General features: G+C 38.3%; 1 protein-coding gene across 4 annotated transcripts in view; it reads left to right on the top strand.

The window, feature by feature from the left end:
- LOC123676993 (cubilin) overlaps positions 1 to 19,905 on the top strand; it is a 69,784-nt gene that overhangs the window by 2,803 nt on the left and 47,076 nt on the right. For 2 of the 4 annotated variants that reach the window (XM_045613363.1, XM_045613365.1), the window contains exon 1: positions 995 to 1,373. The exons of 1 other annotated variant lie outside the window; for it this stretch is intronic. The gene's annotated coding sequence lies outside the window, so the exon portion shown is untranslated. Of the gene's footprint in view, positions 1 to 992; positions 1,374 to 19,905 lie in introns of those variants that run through there. One more of the 4 variants, XM_045613366.1, reaches the window with a different exon arrangement.

Consider the following 19,905-nt stretch of genomic DNA (forward strand, 5'->3'; position numbering starts at 1 on the left):
ATATTTCTTCTATTTTCTTGAATTTTGGCATTTATTCGAATCTTCTTGCATTATTGATTGAAAAATTTAACGAATGACTCCTCCTTTCGTAAGAAATTGAGTAAATCAAAGGGTTATCAGATCATTTTAAAAAAAAGTCTAATAAACTAGATATAGGGTGTGGAGTTTAATTTTTTCAAGATTTTTTCTCATAGCATGCGCCTGGCTTTCATAAGATATTCAACTTGAATTTGACACATATAAGTATTCTACTTCAAAGTTTTTATCGTGTGATATGCTAATTTGAATGCAAATCTACAGGGTGATATTTTTTCTGGAACAGTATCCGCACTTCTTTCCTGCAGAGCATTTTTTAGTGAACCACTGCTAGTTTTGAAAAGTGTAAATAGAAACTTTATTTCGGTACTACACTTTTTGGTTTTTTTAGTTTTGTCGTATCTGTTACCGATTTCGAGAAAAAAATTTTAATCAATTCTCAGAAAAATCCAAATTATAGAGAACCAGTCACTAAGCTATGATAAATGAATAAATTATAAGTTTTGGTACTCATTCACCTAATCTGTAGCGAATATTAATGAAGATTCGATAAACTATGTATCTCGAAAACAAAACGTTTGCGGGTCTATGTTTATAGGACTATTTTTCCTTAAAATCATTCAAGGAATCTCTTTTCACTCTCCTTTTTACCCCTAATTCACGAACATCCTTAATTTTCGTCTTGAAATTCGAAAATTACGGAAATTTTCCGAAATAATGGCTCGCTCTCCTCCTAGAAAAAATATTCCGAAATACAAAATCACCCCCAATCAATCCTTCAAAAAAAAAAACCTCAATTCGCATCGCCGACGAGATCGTAAGGTCTTAAGGTAAACACGGGTCCTCGAACGCACCCCTGGGGTATCCCAGACCGCATAACAACCGCCCCTCCTTCCGGAAATCTCCGAAAAAGAAAAAGACCGATTCCTTAATCCGAGGACGCGCTTGCCCGACGTCAGAAGGGGACGCAGGCGCGGCGCCCCGAATGCGACGCGACCGCTCCCATTCCGTCGTTGTCGCGACTTGGGGGCGGTTGCATGTCGGTTCCGAAAAGGCGCCCGACCCTTGACGATGTCACGAGACTGGGCGGGGCGCCTCCTCTGGTGCTCCTGACGAAGACGTCCACCGCAAGTGAGAGACGCGTCGTCGACGGCGCGATGTTGTGATGTGTGCTCACCGAGACCCCTTTGTGACTACCGAGGAGATCCACGAACGCCACTGTGTCGAGTCTCGTTGTTCTAAGTGCCACCCCGAACGCTACTGCTGCCGCCTCTGCCCCAGGACGACATGGCCGACGTTGAGGACCTCTTGAATACGTCGAACTGCTGTCTGCAAGGGTTCGTACTCACACCCCTTCTCGTCTACAAAATAACCCTATTTGTTCTTGACCTATATCCATAAATTTCCCTTTGGACCCTTCTGGCATTCCCAACATCCTAAACCCTGTCTCCCAAACCTCTAAAACCTCCAAAATCATCTCCAAAAACCGTCAAAACATCTTAAATATCAACATTAGTCAACACTAAGGGGCGGGTCTTTCACAAACACAAACATTCTTCAATCTCTGTCATATTCATAGAAATTCCCTATCTCTTAGTCTCCAATCCTCTTAAACTCCAAAACCATCCTCAAAACCCACCAATTCATAAATAATACTAAAATTACCGAACGTAAGGGGCGGGTCTCCCCAACCAACACAAACAATCATCAACCTTCCTTACTTTTAAAATTCATCCCAACCCTAATATGCATCCCTCTAAACCTCCAAAAACCCCTTCAAAATCCCCCAAAACATAAATAATACGTGAGTTATCCAACTCCAAGGGGCGGGTCTCTTCAAACACCCTCAAACACCCAATTCCCCAAAAAACCTCAAAAATACCATATCCCCCAACACCCAACCCTTAATACCTCCAAAACCTCAAAAACCAAAACACGTCCACCTAAAAAAATTCCCAAAAACACGCCTCTTTGACACATCTGATACCAACACAATGAGACAAAATAAACAAAGGTGTAAAAGTTGAAATTTGACCCAGCCAGTGTCCCATAGGATGGTTGTCGATGGTCGGGACGTATTTTGGTGTGTTTTTCTTGGGAATTTAATGTATTTTTGAGCGATTTTGTGGCTTTTCTGTGTTGTGGGCGTAACGCGTTCGTGGTGCGCATGGATTGTAGCACGATGATATTTTACTTGGTTGAATCTTTTCGGTTCGTTAGATTAATCTTTTTTCGATATCGGAGGAAAAATTGAATCGAGCGCAAAAAAATCAGGGGGATGTGGAAAAAGGGATCTCGAGGTCATCATACTGCACGTCTTTCTGTCAAAAGTGGGAATATATTTGTAGGTTGTCGTCGATTGTACACGAGAAGATGTATAGGGGTGTTTACATCTCAGATCAAAACAAGGCTATCAGTTTCTTTTAATAGTCCTCTCATCTTACTTTCTATATTGTTATTAGGAATTGGATTTATGTTTATATTATTTCTCAAGGAGAACTTGCAATTATATTAATTGAATTTGAATGATATCAGAAAATTCTATTGATCTCCCTAAGCGAATAATATTGTCCCTAAAAAATTAAGAAAAGTAATTTCCTTCTAACGAAAACCTAAATTTTATTTATAGAAATAATGAAGATATTTTTGAACAGTAAAATGAGCATTGGAATTATAAAAACCTGAATTTCTTTCCAATTTAAAATGTATATCATTCTATTGTCATTTTACGAGTGTATTAAATTGTAATTATAACCGAATATTCGAAATCTATAAAATGGGTGCACCCATTTTATATTCCATCTCAACCATTATTAGAAATGCTTCTGGTATATTGAAAATTCGAATGTACGTTTCAATTGTTATTATTTATACGACTTCATTTCAATTTTTTATTTATTTAATGAAAGATAGGAAACTTTTTGATATTGAGATATGGCCAAGAACAGGTTAATGCAATGATTCATGGTTTTCTGACTCTTGAAATATTAAAATATCAATATCTTATCCAATTTTATGTTTTTATTCGTGTCAAATCATATTTTCGAACATTTTGAATAGCGAATTTAGTATTGAGCAAACTTTTTCGTGTAAATCTTTATATGTTATTGTACGATCGAAAAAGTTTAGAATTTTATCAAGAAAACATCTGAAATTAAGAAAAAAATGGAAAAACTCATGCAAAAGAAGTGAATTTGATGGAATGATAATATCCAGATCATTTTGGGTGTTTTTATTCAAACTTTTTTTCGAAAAAAATTAAATTCCTTGGGCCGTAGAAGTTCTCTGCTATTTTGGCGAGGAATTCGGCTGACAAAGTTGCTTGTCGTAGTTAGTAGAGCGGAGGGTGCGTCAACACATGTCTATTGATCCGCACTTGGATCGCTAGATGCAGACTGGAATCGTTTTCATTCAGAAGCTCGGCGAATCTACCATACCATGCTGAAATACCGTGCGGAGATCAGAACAGATAAAGAGGAAGCTCCTGCGAGAAATATTTTAACGAGGCTAAACCGAATCTTGAATCCTTTTCTCTAAACAATCTTTGAATTTGTTCCGTTTTATTTATTTCTCCAGAAGATTACATATAGATGTAATTGTTTTCGAGATAATTCAAAATAACTATGAAATTCCCCGAAACAAAGAGACAAAAGTTTAAATAAATATAAAATGCATTTCACCACTCTTGGAACATTTTTCTGGTTGCCGAATCTTCTCCAGGTCTATTAATCTCATTGAGGTTTGAAAAAAGCATTGGGTTTAGAGAACGAAGCTTCAAAAGTGGGTATATTGAATAGGAGAACTATTTGTTGTCATCTCTTTTTTGTATTTGCTAAAATATTTCAAAATTTGGCATTGCTATAACTTGATATAATAAACCATTTTTGAATCTGTGGAATCTATAAATGAAATTCATTCATTTAAATGTTGTGACGGTTTTCAATTCAAAATCTATTCCAAATATTTGAGTGGAACTTGAGGATACAGCAAGAAAAAAGAATATCTACTGGATGAAGAATATTTTTCGGATATTAAGAAGCACCTAGACAGCGATTAAGGAGCTTCAAAATTAAAGAAAGTCCTGAAAAAGTTGTCATATGTATGCCTGTGTATTACGCTTTCTTGTGAACACCTTACAGGTCATAATTTTAAAGATGTCGAGTTCAAATTTTGCACGAATATATGGTTCAATGTCCCCAGAATCCATACAAAATTGATGGAAATCGGATTAATAGTTTCTGAGTTTACCTCAATTTTCCAATTTTTTTCAGCATTTTGTGAACAAACTTCAGGTTGTAACAACTGAGAAATTGATGGGTAACGTTAAAGGGTTATTCTACTGCTCCAAGTTGTCAGATTCCATAGAACATTATGCCCGTATTTTTGAAATTTGCCAAGTTTGAACAGGAAATGGTGTCTCAAAATAACAAGCTGAACTCACTGATGAAGAATTCAATATATTTTTATTATTTCCTGTGTGGTTTTTTCTGTATGAAATTCCATAGAAAGAAGCAATTAAAATGTCATATAGAAGTTGCAGCTTTCTAGGTTTTAGCTGAAGTCCCGTAAAATCCAACACGTGAATTGAAATTTTCAATTATTCTCTTCGACCGATTCTGATGGTTCATTATAGGAAATAATGAAATAAGAATATCTACAGAACTCTATAATGACTTCATCAAGCTGTCTATTAACATTCCATCCGTCAATTAAAACCAGAAAAGTAGATGAAACAAAAACAAGAATACAAATAGGAGTCATTCCAATTCCTAAACGAATCCGAATGTTCAAACTCAATTCATTCTTTCGAGGACACAATACCAATACCGTTTATAATTCGACATCTCAGTCTGATTTTCTGCAAGCCCCTTGAAATTTAATTTCTCAAGTTGTTCCTTATCGGATACCCAAAGATTGATTTCCATTTCCTCTTATTTCCAGGTGATATCAGAGGTTCCCGTTTATATTTTCCCCTCCACCTTGTTTTCGATTCTGACGATATGGTGAGTCGATTTGGATGTTGTCTTACGAACTTCAAGTTTGTTTTTGTTATCGTTAGTTCTTTTTTGAGATATTCAGTTTGAGGAAATATTTTTAAAACATGATACCTTGTTGGTAGCTGATATTTTACTCAAAATATTCGTTTTGCTAGGCTGAACAGTTTGAAACAGATTGTTATTTACGCCTTATTTACGTAAATCATTTCCTAACTCAACAAACAATTTGGTGGCCTAATAATTCATTACTTTACATAATTTGACGAGTCAATGATTCATATGGACGTTGAGAAGAAAGACAATTTTTTGTCAAACCAGCATCGGAAACACCTCTTTGACCTCCAGACACAACATACAATTGAAGATTCGCTTGGATTGTATGAAGTTTTGTGAAATATACACATAGAAAACTCTCTATTTGAAGTGTTATTGTTAATTTTGTTCTCATCACCAAACTAGCACCTTGGTGATTTGCCTATTCTTCTTCTTCGAGTGCTTATCTACTTATCTACTACAGTTGTGGGTGACTATATTTCCCTCTTTGTCTTCATTTGTCTTTCAAAACAGCTGAGTGGAGCTCAAGCCACAATGTTGGAAAGCCAGAAGATTCTTTTTCTGACAGGTTCTCTCTTATGGTCTATTTTTTCCTCAAGGATATGTTATAGCAGTATCTACATAACATGCTAGTATCTGCATACCATACCACAAGTCTTGCTTCTTCTTGATTTCAACTGTATTGGAGTTCTTTAGTTTTATTCATTTGTCTGAGTGCTCCTACGTTTTTTACCTTATCCGTGAAGGAGAGTCTTAAGAATATCTAGTGTAGTTAGAGTTCAAAGGGTTTGAGACGGTTGGTTGTTTCGTTTTTCAGTATCCAGATTCCACCTCATACAGAAGGATAGAGAAGAGGTATCTTGAAAACATAGATTTGAACACATTCCTAGCTTCACAATGTGACATTTGATTTCCTGCACGTTCTTCATAGCTAGAATGATTGATGTTTCCATTACCTTGAGATATACACTCATTGCAGGTTGGAGCTGAATTGGTCTGTCTAAAGGAAACCCATTGATTGCAGATTGACTTTCAAGAAGTTTTTTATTCTATTTGTTGAAAATAAAATGCAATCAATGAAAATAAAGGGGTGTTTTTTTTAGAGCTATAGAACTTTAAATTGCAATAAAACAACGATGGATTATTTGAATGACATGAATTTTATTTATCCGCAAGATAATCTTCTGGCATTACATTTTAAATACGACCGCCATGGCTGGCTCGGATGTAGTCCAATCTAGACGTCCAATTTTCAATGACTTTTTTCAACATTTGTGGCCGTATATCGGCAATAACACGGCGAATGTTGTCTTCCAAATGGTCAAGGGTTTGTGGCTTATCCGCATAGACCAATGACTTTACATAGCCGCACAGAAAGTAGTCTAGCGGTGTTAAATCACAAGATCTTGGAGGCCAATTTACAGGTCCAAAACGTAAAATTAGGCGGTCACCGTTTCTTTCAATAAATCGATTGTGGCACGAGCTGTGTGACATGTTGCGCCGTCTTGATGTAACCACAGCTCCTGGACATCATGGTTGTTCAATTCAGGAATGAAAAAAATAGTAATCATGGCTCTATACCGATCACCATTGACTGTAACGTTCTGGCCATCATCGTTTTTGAAGAAGTACGGACCAATGATTACACCAGCCCATAAAGCGCACCAAACAGTCAGTTTTTCTGGGTGTAACGGTGTTTGGATATACACTTGAGGATTAGCTGCACTCCAAATGCGGCAGTTTTGTTTGTTGAAAAATGAAAATGAAGTGGACCTAGTGTGCGAGACGTATTCCGCACAGAACGTGCGTTATTCAGACCTGAGTCTATTCAAGATGAATTGCCAAACCAAACTGAGAATAAATCACTTGAAAGCTGTTAAATCGGTCGCCATCTTAAACAGTAATGCCAATTTTAAGTTATATACCTCGAAAAAAAAACACCCGTTATATGAGAACTTGCTGTACTTATGAAAGCTCAATGATACAGAGTTCAATAGAAGAGATGAGTAGACACTTCCAGTGTCAATTCTACCAACCTTCAATCGATGAAGCTCTACCAAAGCACCAAAATTCCAACTGCTCTGATCCAGCCAAAACCTATTACCTACAACAAGCAACGTTTCAATCTTTGAACTGTAAGTCTCGAGATCATTCCCCGCCGCAATTGTAGCGTCGGCATCAGTCTCCCTATCGGCGCCTATTGATCCTTTTAAGTAGCCGGATAACGCTGTGTATACACCGTGTATACCCCCTCATCAACCTCCCTCTCCCCCCACCACTACCGCAAAGCCTTTCACGGTGCAATAACAGGCAGCCAACCCGGCCTGCTGCACGCCAAGATTCGGGAATCAGGTCGGCCAATTTAAATTTAAATTCAAGGATGAAAAGACCATCCAGTCTGAATTTCAAGTATATACAATCGGGAGCCCAAAATCGCGGCAATAGAGTCTTGTGGGCGTCCTCCCTGGTTTATTATGCAAGCTGCCGGCTGAAAGGGATCTCCGTGTTCCTCTACGCCACTGATGAGATTATTAGGTGGGATGAGGGACGCTTGGAAAGAGGTCGATTAAGACCAGAAGGACAGCTGAGATGGTGATTTGGGGTGGGTGCTGGACAAAGGATGTAAATAACATTGATCGCCTCAGTCAGTTTATTACATTGACTTTAGGGCAAGCAGTTTATTTCGAAGAAATTCAAAAAGAAAGTATGCAAACATTCTAAACAGCGCAAAAAAATTAACGCACATTCTGAAAAATCTCAATTTTAATGAAAGTTAACTCTACATTGACTTTATAACTTATTTTTTATGTTCTCTCGGGAAGTTTTTGAACGAAACAAGACACATTAAATGGAAGAAAAATTCAGGATTTCACCGAATCTTATGTGAAAGAAGAGAAATAAACAATTTTCAAAATACTGGAATGCTGATAAGTGATTTAATACTTGGTATTTCCATCCCTTGCGTTAATAACAGCTCGGCAACGACGGTTCACACTCAAAATGAGTGATCTTAAAATGTTCTGATCTAATCCTTCCCAGATTTCTCTGAGTTGGATTCCTAAGTCATTAAGAGTAGCTGGATGATTTTCTGAACTTCTCAGCCTTCTATTGAGGTTGTCCTAAACCTGCTCAATCGGATTGAGATCTGGACTTCAACCTCTTCAAGGTACTCCTGAACGATGCGCGCACGATGGGGTCTGGCATTATCGTCCATAAAAATGAAATTTTCACCAATGTATGGGGCAAATGGCTCTACATGCTCTTCGAGAATATTCCTTATATACCTATCAGCATAGCATTCATAGCACCATTACCAACGACCACTAGGTCTGTGCGAGCAGTCAAAGATATTCCACCCCATACCATAATCGATCCTCCCCCGAAACCAGTAGTATTCAGGAAATTGCACTGAGCATATCTTTCATGTGGACGTCTGTATACAAGGGAACGTCGATCTCAATGGTAGAGGCAGAATCTAGACTCATCTGTGAAGAGAACTCTTTCCCAATCAGCCTCTTCCCAATGGATATGCTCTCTCACAAAATCCAAACGCGCCCTTCGATGGGCTGGGGTAAGAGCTGGGCTTGGTGCTAATTTGCACCCCATGAGTTTGCTCAAGCTGATTTTGAAGGAGGCGAGCGGTTGCAAAACGTTGTCTCAACGAAGAAACTCTCAAGTAACGTTCTTGAATGGCAGTTGTTTTCCGTGGTCTACGCTGCCCTGGTCTTCGGACATTCATACCTGTCTCCCTGAATCGCTGCAACATTCTGCACACACTTGTATGGGAAACTCCAAACCTTTCTGCAGATCTTGTGTATGTCAACCCTTCTCCTCGCAAAACTACCGCTTGGGTACATTCTTCTTGGGTCAAATTGCGTGTTTCGCGTTGCATAGCGATCGAGTGTAGAAAATCAAACAAAAGAAAAACTATTGATCACTAAATTGATCGAGAACAACTGATTTCAGAATGGAGCCAATACATTCAAAATCTGATAATCTCATCTCTTTTTATTCCTGCTGGGAAAAAACATCTGTATTGAAGAAAAACGTTGAAAGTGGATAACATATGCATGCATAATTCTGATAAAAATAATTATCATTGAGAACACCTTCAGTTGTAGAATAAATTTGAGATTTCCATAATGTGCGTTAATTTTTTTGCGCAGTGTAGAATCTTCTCGAATTTTTCACTTTCGTGCGTTTCCCTCCCATAAGCTCAGGTTGTTGGGCGTCTGATGACCCGATACAGTCTCTCACGCCCGCCGCCCGACTTTGTCGCCCCATCGCGTCTCGATGGAAGCGCCGACGCCCGCGATAACACGGCCACGCCCATTAGGAAGACGCGCCAAAGATTTAGATGCCGTTGGGGAGTTAAGAGGCGATAGATTTATCGGTTGGTGACTTGGAAAAATTGGAAAAAATCTAATCTATTCCGAGAAACGGGTGGGCGACGCCATTAACGGACTCAGAGGAGGAGGGGGAGGGGGAGACACCTCTTTTGAGGTTCGAAAAATATACGAGATATTTTTCTTTATCGAATTCGATAATGCGAGGAAAAAATGTGCGAGAAGCGATGTTTGGGAGAAAATCAGGCTCAAAAAGGTTCTTAGGGGGTTCGGGAATTTCATTTCGGAGAGAAATTTTAACAGTTCGTTAACTGTTGAAATTTCTCCAAGAAAAATGTCGTCAACTATCTTGTCATGTCAGAAATTCGGCATTTGGAAATATGAACAACCAGTAGTCATCTTGTATTCAATGTAATTTTCAGTCCCACAACCTTGCAAAAATTACCTATTCTGATGTCTACTCACAGTCAATATCACGAGACTTAGGCGATAAATTCTCATGGTTCTATAGGGTGTTTTTTTTTCGAGGTATATAACTTTAAGTTGGCATTACTGTTCGAGATGGCGTCCGATTTAACAGCTGTCAAATGATTTATTCTCAGTTTGGTTTGGCATCATGAATAGACTCACGCCTGAACAGCGTTTGCAAATAGTGCAATTTTATTTCGAAAATAATGGTTCTGTGCGGAATACGTATCGCGCACTACGTCCGTTTTATTTTGCTTAGCGATGAAGCGCACTTCTGGTTGAATAGCTACTTCAACAAACAGAACTGCCGCATTTGGAGTGAAGCCAATCCTCAAGTGTATGTAGAACCACCGTTACATCCAGAAAAACTGACTGTTTGGTGCGCTTTATGGGCTGGTGGAATCATTGGTCCGTACTTCTTCAGAAACGATGATGGCTAGAACATTACAGTCAATGGTGATCGGTATAGAGCCATGATTACTAACTTTTTCATTCCTGAATTGAACAACCATGATGTCCAGGAGCTGTGGTTCCAACAAGACGGCGCAACATGTCACACAGCTCGTGTCACAATCGATTTATTGAAAGACACGTTTGGTGACCGCCTAATTTCACGTTTTGGACCTGTGAATTGGCCTCCAAGATCTTGTGATTTAACACCGCTAGACTACTTTCTGTGGGGCTATGTAAAGTCATTGGTCTATGCGGATAAGCCACAAACCCTTGACCATTTGGAAGACAACATCCGCCGTGTTATTGCCACAAATGTTGGAAAAAGTCATCGAAAATTGGACGTCCAGATTGGACTACATCCGAGCCAGCCGTGGCGGTCATATGCAAGAAGTCATATTTAAAATATAATGCCACAAGATTATCTTACGAATGAATAAAATTCATGTCAATCGAATAATCCATCGTTGTTTTATTGCAATTTAAAGTTCTATAGCTCTAAAAAAACACCCTTTACTTCAAACCAAATGGTGAAGGCTCTCGAGCATAAATATATATTCGAAGATTCAATGTTAGAAAGTTATATCATAACACTTTTATTTCTGAATACACTACTGCCATTTACATCTTTGTCACTTTGAATCAATTAGTCTCATATTTTGAGAAACCAACACCGATATAAATATGATATGAAACCTAAGAACGTCACATATCCTTCCTTGTCCCAATTCCTGAAAGGTCTCGACCGTTAAATAATACCATGTTCTTCCACAGAAAGAGTAAGATAAAAATCCTCTAAAAATCCAAAGCAATTTGTTTCATAATTCCTTCCGCCATTTGGCAAAGGATTCATCCTTCAGGACTACGTGCTCTGACTATGCCAGCAAAAATGAGCTCGAGAATAATACCATGAGATTGACTAGTGGAATAACAAGGAGATCCGCAGTAGGTTCTGACCTCAAAAATCGTGGATATTGGGATACCATAAAATTCTTCTAGGAGTAATGTTTAATGTCTCCAGGGAGATTATCCCGCCACAGGAATTATACCAATATAAGGCGAGCTACTTGATATTTAGCAGTTTTATTGTGTAGTGTCACATCAATAAAAATATGATGAAATGAGAAGCAACCTTGCAAAAATACTTTTATTTATTGAACTTATTGTATAAAAGATTACCAACTTTCTTGAAATAAAAACATAAATCAAATCACTATCATAACAAAATGAAAAATAATTAAAACATAAAGTTTCTTAATATTGAGAAACCTCCAGGCTTTGTTTGATTTCATAATTTTTCAACCAGGATCTAAGGCACACGAGGCATCTTATAGATTTGTCGCCTAACCTATTGCGGGTTTATGTAACTGTAAGAGCAGCTCTGGAAAATTGTACGCCGGTAAGGTTAGCTCCCGGCCGGCCAGCTCCACGGGCACCATTCATTCCACCACGGTCAAACACACTTTTGTCATTTTCGATATTTGAATTGAATTTCTAGATGCGTGAATGTAATAAATTGAGGTTTATCTTATAGAGAAATGAAAGATCTAGCGAGAAGTAATTTTTCGTTTACATAAGCTACATATAGGGATCAATTTCAGGATGGAATTGAAGAATTTCATGCCGGCCGAAGAGATTTTCATAATTTTTATATTTTCCGAATGAGCGGCCAAAAATGAAATTTAGTCCATGGTATGAAGGATTGAAAAAGCCATAAATATTGAAATTTTCGTTCGCATTGGTTAACCCTATGGCCCCAGCTCTACGACCTGAATAGTCTGATATCGTGCCTGCCGGATAGTCTTTCGTGTTTTTTATGTTCTTCGAATATGCGGCCAAAGATAAAATTTAGTCCATGGTATGAAGGATTGTAAAAGCCATAAATATTGAAATTTTCGTTCACATTGGGTACCCCTAAGGCCCCAGCTCCACGACCTGAATAGTATGATATCGCGCCGCCGGATAGTTTTTCGTGTTTTTCATGTTTTTCGAATGAGCGGCCAAAGATGAAATTTAGTCCATGTTATGAAGGATTGAAAAAGCCATAAGTATAAAAATTTTCATTCTCATTGGTCACCCCTAAGGCCGTAGCTCCACGAAATGAATTGTATGATATCATGCCAGCCGGATAGTTTTACGTGTTTTTCATGTTTTTCGAATAAGCGGCCAAAGATGAAATTTAGTCCATGGTATGAAGGATTGAAAAAGCCATAAGTATTGAAATTTTTATTCTTATTGGTTAACCCTATGGCCCAGCTCCACGACCTGAATAGTCTGATATCGTGCCAGCCGGATAGTTTTTCGTGTTTTTCATGTTTTTCGAATGAGCGGCCAAAGATGACATTTAGTCCAGGTTATGAAGGATTGAAAAAGCCATACGTATTGAAATTTTCATTTTCATTGGTTACCCCTAAGGCCGCAGCTCCACGACGTGAATTGTATGGTATCATGCCGGCCGGATAGTTTTTCGTGTTTTTCATATTTTTCGAATGAGCGGCCAAAGATGGAATTTGGTCCATGTTATGGAGTATTGAGAAAGCCATGAATATTGAAATGTTCATTCACTTTGGTTAACACCAAGGGCCCAGCTCCACGACCTGAATAGTATGTTATCATGCCAGCCGGATAGTTTTTCATGTTTTTCGAATAAGCGGCCAAAAATGAAATATAGTCCATGTTATGAAGGATTGAAAAAGCCATAAGTATTGAAATTTTCATTCACATTGGTTACCGCTAAGGCCCCAGCTCCACGACATGAATTGAATGATATCATGCCAGCCGGATAGTTTTTCGTGTTTTTCATGTTTTTCGAATGAGCGGCCAAAGATGAAATTTGGTCCATGTTATGAAGGATTGAAAAAGCCATAAGTATTGAAATTTTCATTCACATTGGTTACCCCTAAGGCCGCAGCTCCACGACATGAATTGTATGGTATCATGCCGGCCGGATAGTTTTTCGTGTTTTTCATGTTTTTCGAATGAGCGGCCAAAGATGACATTTAGTCCAGGTTATGAAGGATTGAAAAAGCCATAAGTATTGAAATTTTCATTTTCATTGGTTACCCCTAAGGCCGCAGCTCCACGACATGAATTGTATGGTATCATGCCGGCCGGATAGTTTTTCGTGTTTTTCATATTTTTCGAATGAGCGGCCAAAGATGAAATTTGGTCCATGTTATGAAGGATTGAGAAAGCCATGAATATTGAAATGTTCATTCACTTTGGTTAACACCAAGGGCCCAGCTCCACGACCTGAATAGTATGTTATCATGCCAGCCGGATAGTTTTTCATGTTTTTCGAATAAGCGGCCAAAAATGAAATATAGTCCATGTTATGAAGGATTGAAAAAGCCATAAGTATTGAAATTTTCATTCACATTGGTTACCGCTAAGGCCCCAGCTCCACGACATGAATTGAATGATATCATGCCAGCCGGATAGTTTTTCGTGTTTTTCATGTTTTTCGAATGAGCGGCCAAAGATGAAATTTGGTCCATGTTATGAAGGATTGAAAAAGCCATAAGTATTGAAATTTTCATTCACATTGGTTACCCCTAAGGCCGCAGCTTCACGACATGAATTGTATGGTATCATGCCGGCCGGATAGTTTTTCGTGTTTTTCATGTTTTTCGAATGAGCGGCCAAAGATGACATTTAGTCCAGGTTATGAAGGATTGAAAAAGCCATAAGTATTGAAATTTTCATTTTCATTGGTTACCCCTAAGGCCGCAGCTCCACGACATGAATTGTATGGTATCATGCCGGCCGGATAGTTTTTCGTGTTTTTCATGTTTTTCGAATTAGCGGCCAAAGATGAAATTTAGTCCATGTTATGAAGGATTGAAAAAACCATAAATATTGTTATTTTGGTTCACAGTGGGTACCTCTAAAGGCCCAGCTCCACGACTTGAATTGTATGATGTTATGCCGGCCGGATAGTTTTTCGTGGTTTTTATGCTCTTCGAATAAGCGGCCAAAGATGAGATTTAGCCCATAATATGAAGGATTGAAAAAGCCATAAATAGTGAAATTTTCGTTCACATTGGTTACCTCTAAAAGCCCAGCTCCACGACTTGAATTGTATGATATCATGCCGGCTAGAAAGTTTTTCGTGTTTTTCATGTTTTTCGAATGATCGGCCAAAGATGAAATTTGGTCCATGTTATGAAAAATTGAGAAAGCCATGAATATTGAAATTTTCATTCACTTTGGTTAACCCCAAGGGCCCAGCTCTACGACCTGAATAGTATGATATCGTGCCGGCCGGATAGTTTTTCATGTTTTTCGAACAAGCGGCCAAAGATGAAATTTAGTCCATGTTTTGAAGGATTGAAAAAGCCATAAATATTGAAATTTTTGTTCACATTGGTTACCCCTAAGGCCCCAGCTCCACGACCTGAATAGTCTGATATCGTGCCGGCCGGATAGTTTTTCGGGATTTTCATGTTTTTCGAATGAGCGGCCAAAGTTGAAAGAGATCGGTGACCGAAAGTAAAATTTTTCTTACAAAAAAAAAACAATGCTGATGCCGAATATTCATACGGATTATACGATAAGATTCGGCAAGTATGTCTAATTATCCATTTGTGGCACTGAAATATCCAGCCCTCAAAGAGTCCGACGAATATTCATTTATTCTCCTTCATCTGGATGTAATAAACAAAAACAAACGATTCAGAGCAATCCGAGAGGTCGTCGGTGAAACCAGAACGTCCTAATAGAAGCATTTTTGCAACAAAATACAGATAACGTATTCACTTGGTCCGTTTTCTGGCTGATCGAGCGATATTTCGAAAACTACAATAGCTATAGGCTTCCCGTCTTTTCAGTTTAATTTGTGCTGAAAGGTTTTTGCTTATAACGTATTTAGGAAGTTGTCATTGATTGTAATATTTGGGAAATTAGTAATTTGAAATTATTGCATGATATATATTTTATGTGCACCAAGTTCCGTAACATTTTTTCAGGGTTTCGATATTCATGGGGGGATAATTACCCTCATTACCCTCCCCTCTCTTAAATCCGCCTTGACATTTTGTGAAGTATGAAAAGCAACCAAAACACTTACTATACAATTCAAAAAACGAAGAAACATTTGAAATAAGTTTTTTCTTATAAAAAACATCGAGTTTTTAAAACAAAAAATTCATCTACTTCTGATATGTGGAGTTTGTACAGACATTTAATTTTTTGAAGGATCATTAAATAATGTAAAAGTCGTGGAGCTGGGCCTTTAGAGGTACCCAATGTGAACGAAAATTTCAATATTTATGGCTTTCTCAATCCTTCATACCATGGACTAAATTTCATCTTTGGCCGCTCATTCGAAAAACATGAAAAACACGAAAAACTATCCGGCCGGCATGATATCATACAATTCAAGTCGTGGAGCTGGTCCTTTAGAGGTACCCACTGTGAACCAAAAAAACAATATTTATGGCTTTTTCAATCCTTCATACCATGGACTGAATTTTATCTTTGGCCGCATATTCGAAGAAAATAAAAAACACGAAAAACTATCCGGCCGGCACGATATCATACTATTCAGGTCTTGGAGCTGGGCCGTTTGGGGTAACCAAAGTGAATGAAAATTTCAATATTTATGGCTTTTTCAATCCTTCATATCATGGACTAAATTTCATCTTTGGCCGCTCATTCGAAAAACATGAAAAACACGATAAACTATCCCACCGGCATGATAGCATACAATTCAAGTCGTGGAGCTGGGCCTTTAGAGATAACCAATGTGAACGAAAATTTCAATATTTATGGCTTTTTCAATCCTACATAACATGGACTAAATTTCATCTTTGGCCGCTCATTCGAAAAACATGAAAAACACGATAAACTATCCCACCGGCATGATAGTATACAATTCAAGTCGTGGAGCTGGGCCTTTAGAGATAACCAATGTGAACGAAAATTTCAATATTTATGGCTTTTTCAATCCTTCATAACATGGACTAAATTTCATCTTTGGCCGCTTATTCGAAGAACATGAAAAACACGAAAAACTATCCGGCCGGCATGATATCATACAATTCAAGTCGTGGAGCTGGGCATTTAGAGGTACCCAGTGTGAACGAAAAAAACAATATTTATGGCTTTTTCAATCCTTCATAACATGGACTAAATTTCATTTTTGGCCGCTTATTCGAAAAACATGAAAAACTATCCGACCGGCATGATATCATACAATTCAAGTCGTGGAGCTGGGCTTTTAGAGGTACCCAATGTGAACCAAAGAAACAATATATATGGCTTTTTCAATCCTTCATACCTTGGACCAAATTTCATCTTTGGCCGCTTATTCGAAGAACATAAAAAACACGAAAAATATCCGGCCGGCACGATATCTTTCAATTCATGTCGTGGAGCTGGGCCCTTAGAGGTAACCGAAGTGAATAAAAATTTCAGTATTTATGGCTTTTTAAATCCTTCATAACATGGACTAAATTTTATTTTTGGCCGCTTATTCGAAGAACATGAAAAACACGAAAAACTATCCGGCCGGCACGATATCAGACTATTCAGGTCGTGGAGCTGGGGCAATAGGGTTAAGCAATGTGAACGAAAATTTCAATAGTTATTGCTTTTTCAATCCTTCATAACATGGACTAAATTTTATCTTTGGCCGCATATTCGAAGAACATAAAAAACACGAAAAATATCCGGCCGGCACAATATCTTTCAATTCATGTCGTGGAGCTGGGGCCTTAGGGGTAACCAATGTGAATGAAAATTTCAATACTTATGGCTTATTCAATTCTCCATAACATGGACTGAATTTCATCTTTGGCCGCTCCTCCGAAAAATATGAAAAACATGAAAAACCATCCGGCCGGCATGATATCTTACAATTCATGTCGTGGAGCTGGGGCCTTAGGGGTAACCAATGTGAACCAAAAAAACAATATTTATGGCTTTTTCAATCCTCCATACCATGGACTAAATTTTATCTTTGGCCGCATATTCGAAAAACATAAAAACACGAAAAACTATCCGGCCGGCACGATATCATAGTATTCAGGTCGTGGGGCTGCGCCCTTAGGGGTGACCAAAGAGAATGAAAATTTCAATATTTATGGCCTTTTCCATCCTTCATAACATGGACTGAATCTCATCTTTGGCCGCTTATTCGAAGAACATGAAAAACACGAAAAACTATCCGGCCGGCACGATATCATACTATTCAGGTCGTGGAGCTGGGCCCTTAGGGGTAACCGAAGTGAATAAAAATTTCAGTATTTATGGCTTTTTAAATCCTTCATAACATGGACTAAATTTTATTTTTGGCCGCTTATTCGAAGAACATGAAAAACACGAAAAACTATCCGGCCGGCACGATATCAGACTATTCAGGTCGTGGAGCTGGGGCAATAGGGTTAAGCAATGTGAACGAAAATTTCAATAGTTATTGCTTTTTCAATCTTTCATAACATGGACTAAATTTCATCTTTGGCCGCTTATTCGAAAAACATGAGAAACTATCTGGCCGGCATGATATCTCACAATTCATGTCGTGGAGCTGGGGCCTTAGAGGTAACCAATGTGAACCAGAAAACCATTATTCATGGCTTTTTCAATCCTTCATACCATGGACTAAATTTTATCTCTGGCCGCATATTCGAAATCATGAAAAACACGAAAAACTATCCGGCTGGCATGATATCATACAATTCATGTCGTCGAGCTGGGGCCTTAGGGGTAACCAATGTGAATGAAAATTTCAATACTTATGGCTTTTTCAATCCTCCATAACATGGACTGAATTTCATCTTTGGTCGCTCTTTCGTAAAATATGAAAAACATGAAAAACTATCCTGCAGGCATGATATCTTACAATTCATGTCGTGGAGCTGGGACCTTAAGGGTAACCAATGTGAACCAAAAAAACCATATTTATGGCTTTTTCAATCCTCCATACCATGGACTAAATTTTATCTTTGGCCGCATATTCGAAAAACATAAAAACACGAAAAACTATCCGGCCGATACGATATCATAGTAATCAGGTCGTGGGGCTGGGCCCTTAGGGGTGACCAAAGTGAATGAAAATTTCAATATTTATGGCTTTTTCAATCCTTCATAACATGGACTGAATCTCATCTTTGGCCGCTTATTCGAACAACATAAAAAACACGAAAAACTATCCGGCCGGCACGATATCATACTATTCAGGTCTTGGAGCTGGGCCCTTAGGGGTAACCAAAGTGAATGAAAATTTCAATATTTATGGCATTTTCAATCCTTCATAACATGGACTAAATCTCATCTTTGGCCGCTTATTCGAAGAACATGAAAAACACGAAAAACTATCCGGCCGGCATGATATCATACAATTCAAGTCGTGGAGCTGGGCCTTTAGAGGTACCCAATGTGCACGAAAAAAACAATAATTATGGCTTTCTCAATCCTTCATACCATGGACTAAATTTTATTTTTGGCCGCTTATTCGAAGAACATGAAGAACACGAAAAACTATCCGGCCTGCATGATATCATACAATTCAAGTCGTGGAGCTGGGCCTTTAGAGGTACCCAATGTGAACGAAAAAAACAATAATTATGGCTTTCTCAATCCTTCATACCATGGACTAAATTTCATCTTTGGCCGCTCATTCGAAAAACATGAAAAACACGAAAAACTATCCGGCCGGCATGATATCATACAATTCAAGTCGTGGAGCTGGTCCTTTAGAGGTACCCACTGTGAACCAAAAAAACAATATTTATGGCTTTTTCAATCCTTCATACCATGGACTGAATTTTATCTTTGGCCGCATATTCGAAGAAAATAAAAAACACGAAAAACTATCCGGCCGGCACGATATCATACTATTCAGGTCTTGGAGCTGGGCCGTTTGGGGTAACCAAAGTGAATGAAAATTTCAATATTTATGGCTTTTTCAATCCTTCATAACATGGACTAAATTTCATCTTTGGCCGCTCATTCGAAAAACATGAAAAACACGATAAACTATCCCACCGGCATGATAGCATACAATTCAAGTCGTGGAGCTGGGCCTTTAGAGATAACCAATGTGAACGAAAATTTCAATATTTATGGCTTTTTCAATCCTACATAACATGGACTTAATTTCATCTTTGGCCGCTTATTCGAAGAACATGAAAAACACGAAAAACTATTCGGCCGGCATGATATCATACAATTCAAGTCGTGGAGCTGGGCATTTAGAGGTACCCAGTGTGAACGAAAAAAACAATATTTATGGCTTTTTCAATCCTTCATAACATGGACTAAATTTCATTTTTGGCCGCCTTTTCGAAAAACATGAAAAACTATCCGACCGGCATGATATCATACAATTCAAGTCGTGGAGCTGGGCTTTTAGAGGTGCCCAATGTGAACCAAAAAAACAATATATATGGCTTTTTCAATCCTTCATACCATGGACCAAATTTCATCTTTGGCCGCTTATTCGAAGAACATAAAAAACACGAAAAATATCCGGCCGGCACGATATCTTACAATTCATGTCGTGGAGCTGGGGCCTTAGGGGTAACCAATTTGAATGAAAATTTCAATACTTA

The sequence above is a fragment of the Harmonia axyridis genome, chromosome 3 (genome assembly GCF_914767665.1).
Source record: "Harmonia axyridis chromosome 3, icHarAxyr1.1, whole genome shotgun sequence".
Classification (NCBI taxonomy): domain Eukaryota; kingdom Metazoa; phylum Arthropoda; class Insecta; order Coleoptera; family Coccinellidae; genus Harmonia; species Harmonia axyridis.